This window comes from Nuphar pumila, chromosome 1 (genome assembly GCF_984573655.1).
Source record: "Nuphar pumila chromosome 1, dmNupPumi1.hap1.1, whole genome shotgun sequence".
In the NCBI taxonomy this organism is placed as follows: domain Eukaryota; kingdom Viridiplantae; phylum Streptophyta; class Magnoliopsida; order Nymphaeales; family Nymphaeaceae; genus Nuphar; species Nuphar pumila.
In genome coordinates, this window is record NC_143249.1 from 107,335,323 (window position 1) to 107,339,710 (window position 4,388).

General features: G+C 46.5%; 1 non-coding gene across 1 annotated transcript; it reads left to right on the forward strand.

Moving 5' to 3' along the window:
• The first annotated feature begins 3,818 nt into the window (after window positions 1-3,818).
• On the forward strand, window positions 3,819-3,921 carry LOC149849088 (small nucleolar RNA R71). The gene has a single exon (XR_016426521.1). It is a non-coding gene; the product is annotated as a small nucleolar RNA R71 (small nucleolar RNA).
• The last annotated feature ends 467 nt before the right edge of the window (window positions 3,922-4,388 follow it).

Consider the following 4,388-nt stretch of genomic DNA (forward strand, 5'->3'; position numbering starts at 1 on the left):
AAATGGATTGGTATTCCTCCTCCGGAACGCATCTCCTAATGATCTGATCTGCACAGTATTTGAACAACTCCGGTTCATCCCAATAATAGTGCCTCACCTGAGATAGGAACCTCTCACGCTCATTCTTGTTCCAATGCTCAGGTATTTGCCTCGAAACCAGATAGTTCACAATATCTGCAAACCAGGGTAACTGCGATGTACTGACTGACATGATCTGCTCGTCGGGGAAAGAATCACTGATCGGTCTCTGATCCTGCGTGGTCTCCACGATCAGTCTGGAAAGATGGTCTGCTACTACATTCTTGCTTCCCTTCTTATCTCGAATCTCGAGATCAAACTCCTGTAGTAGTAGGACCCAACGAATTAATCTCGGTTTGGTGTCTTTCTTATTCAACAAATATTTCAATGCAGAATGATCAGAATAGACAACCACCTTCGAACCGAGTAAATAGGACCTAAATTTATCCAATGCGAAAACTACCGCAAGTAGTTCCTTCTCTGTCGTAGGATAATTCATCTGTGCATCAGACAGAGTTCTACTCGCATAGTAGATCACATAGGGCTTCCTATCAATGTGTTGTCCTAGAATGGCCCCCATAGCATAATCAGAAGCATCGCACATAATCTCAAATGGGAGAGTCCAATCTGGAGGTCTCAAAATAGGTGCAGTAATCAAGGCCTCTTTGAGAATCTCAAAGGCCTTCATACAATCCTCACCGAAAACAAAGGGCTGGTCTTTCTCCAATAACGTGCAAAGCGGTCAAGAGATTTTGCTGAAATCTTTTATGAACCGCCTGTAAAATCCCGCATGCCCTAAAAATGATCGAATCTGCCTCACAGAGGTGGGTGGAGTCAAACGAGAAATGGATTCCACCTTCGGTCTGTCAACCTCAATACCACGCTTGGACACAATGTGTCCAAGTACAATCCCCTCATGGACCATAAAATGGCTCTTTTCCCAACTCAGGACGAGATTGGTCTCCACACACCTACTCAGTACTCGAGGAAGTTTGTGGAGGCAATCTTCAAAAGAAGAGCCATACACAGAAAAGTCGTCCATAAAAACTTCCATCACATCATCAATCATGTCCGAGAAGATAGCAAGCATGCACCTCTGAAAAGTAGCCGGGGCATTACAAAGCCCAAAAGGCATACGTCTAAATGCGAAGGTGCCATAAGGACATGTAAACGTGGTCTTCTCTTGGTCGTCAGGATGGACAGCTACCTGATTGTATCCTGAATATCCGTCTAGAAAGCAGTAGTAGCTCTGTCCTGCGAGTCGCTCTAAGATCTGATCAATGAATGGCAATGGGAAATGATCTTTCCTAGTTGCCACATTCAACTTCCTATAATCGATGCAGACTCGCCATCCTGTAGTGGTCCTCATCGGAATTCTCTCACCCTTCTCATTCTCAACCACAGTGAGTCCTGACTTCTTTGGCACAACTTGAATCGGACTGACCCACTGACTATCAGAAATAGGGTAAATGATTCCGGCATCCAACCACTTCACCACCTCTTTCTTCACCACTTCCTTCATGTTGGGATTTAGCCTTCTCTGCATATCCCTAAATGGCTTGATTTCCTCATTACAATGGATCCTATGCATGCAGAATGAAGGATCAATCCCCTTTAGATCAGCAACTCCCCATCCAATCGCTGCCTTGTGCTCTCGAAGAATAGTCAGTAATCTCTGTTCCTGCTCCTCAGTGAGCAAGGACGAGATGATCACAGGCAGAGTCTCATCATCTCCGAGGTATACATACTTGAGTGAATCTGGTAAGGGTTTCAACTCAAGTTTCGGAGGTGACTCGATCGACGATTTGGCGGGGGTCTCCGCAAGTGGTGGAAGAGGTTCCCTGACCGCTCCCCAAGGTGGTCTCTCCGACGACACTCTAGACACATCTACACTATCTACACAGCTATTCTTCTCTATATGGTACAAATCTAAAGAATCCTCAGTAATGTACAACTCGGGCTGCTCCTCCACTAACTCCTGTGCAATGTCTACATGAAAGCAGTCCATGTCTCCTGCTGGTCCCATTGCGGCATTGAAAATATTCAGCTTTACCTTCCTATTGCCGAATGAGAGATCCATGGCTCCGGTCCTACAGTTGATGCATGCATTGGCAGTCGCCAAGAATGGTCTGCCTAAAATAATCGGAGTCTGGTGCTGGCTGTCTACTCCTTCCATATCAAGGATAATGAAATCGACTGGAAAATAAAAGTCATCCACTTTAACTAGCACGTCCTCCAAGACACCTCTCGGTACCTTGACAGAACGATCTGCCAGTTGAAGTGTAATCGGAGTCGATCTCATCTCACCTAGCCCGAAAGAATCAAAGAAATATCCGGGCAGAATGTTCACGCTTGCTCCAAGATCGAGCAATGCGCGTTCTATCTGGATGTTCCCTATAGTACAAGCAATGATAGGGGCTCCAGGGTCCTTGAGCTTTGGTGGTGTCTGATGCTGAAGTACTGAACTCACCTGCTCAGTCAGATGGACCTTGTTAGGAACTCGCTCTCTGGATTTCCTCTTTTGCGTACATAGCTCCTTCAGGAATTTGGCATAAGCCGGCACCTGCTGAATAGCATCGAGCAAAGGTAGGTTGATCTGCACATGCTTGAAGATATCAAGCATGTCCTGGATCTTCGCACCTTGCTTCCCTCTATAACCAGGAGACTCTAATGCTTTGGGATAGGGTGGTGGGGGAATATACTCTGCTGGCTCCTCCTCTTTGCGAGAAGGCTCACTCCTATCCTTCTTCTTCTCTGAGGATAAAGATGATGAAGGTGATGATGGGGATGGGGATGATGATTGAGCCGACGTAGGTGAAACAATGGTCTCTGGCTCCTCTATCTTCTCTCTACTCTCTCGCTCTCTTCTCTCGACGTGATACTCACGTCCACTCCTCAAGGCCATAACTGATTTAGCCTGCTGCTATGTCTCAGTATGAAATAGGCCTCCAGTCATCTGGTCCTTACCCTTCGGGTTCATGACAGCCTGACTCGGCAATGTACCCTCGGGTCTCCTACTAATAGCCTCAGCTAACTGTCCCATTTGCGACTCTAACTTCGCAATGGACTGCGTATGCGAGCTCAAAATCTGGCTACACTTCTCGAAGGCATTCTGATTAGAGGTTTTCACCTCTTGGAATGCCTGGAGAAGTCTCTCCTCAAAAGATGTCTGCGGGGCAGACTCCTGCTGAATCGGGGAAAGAACTGAAGAAGAAGAAGACTGAGCATAGTTCGGTCTTTGAAATGGCTGAGTAAAAGATGGCTGCCGAACTGGCTGAGAGGAAGAAGGCATCTGTATAGAAGACTGTGGATTCTTCCATGAAAAATTGGGATGGTTACGCCAACCCGGATTATATGTCGATGAAAATGGGTTATTTGGCGGTCTGACGTAACCCTGAGCTGCCTGAACTTGTTCTTGAACAAATTCAGAGTACTGAGCTGCTGAAGGGCACTCAGTGATCTCTTGTGTCGGACTGGCACAAAGAGTACACACCTGCTGTGTAGTGGATGGTCCTGAGAGAAGCTGGTCCAGCTTCTGAGCAATCATGTCTACTTTGCACTGTAGTGCAGTAGATGGACCAATCTCAAGAACACCAGCTTTCTTCTGAATGCTGGGTGTGGCTCTATCAGAATGTGAGCTCGAAGCATGGTGGAGTGAATTCTCGGCCAATGTATCAAATAGCCTCCATGCTTCGTTCTCGCTCTTCAGCATGAATGTCCCACCGCATGAAGAGTCGATCATCTGACGATTCTTGTCAGACAATCCATCATAGAAACTCTGCACCAGTTGCTATTTCGGCACCTGATGATGGGGGCATTTCCTGAGGAGATCCTTCATTCTCTCCCAGGTCTCATGAAAGCGCTCACCATCTAGCTCTGAAAAGCTAGTGATGGCTCTACGATATTGGTTCGTGCGACCAATGGGAAAGTATTTCCGAAGAAACTCCTGTTGCAACTGATCCCAGGACTCTATTTCTACAGAATCTAGGGACTTTAGCCAATACTTGGCTTTGTCCTTCAATGAAAAAGGGAATAGAGTCAACCTCAACGCATCATCATCGAAATTCTGTATCTTAACAGTAGAACAGATTTCGAGGAATTCATCTAAGTGTCGGTAGGGATCCTCATGACTAAGGCCATAAAAGGATGGAAGCATTTGAATAATGCTGGCCTTAATCTCATAATGTGGCGCTCCTACATCGGGTCTCCGAATGCAAGATGCCTGAACATAGTCTGTGGGAATGAAGTATTCCCGCAGAGGGCGTGAAAGAACTGGGGGTGGAGGTGGAGGATCCATGTCAGCCATTGTTGCCGAACTTCGATGAGAATGTAAAATTCTCTCTGGGTTGTCAACAAATGGGTGTAATGGG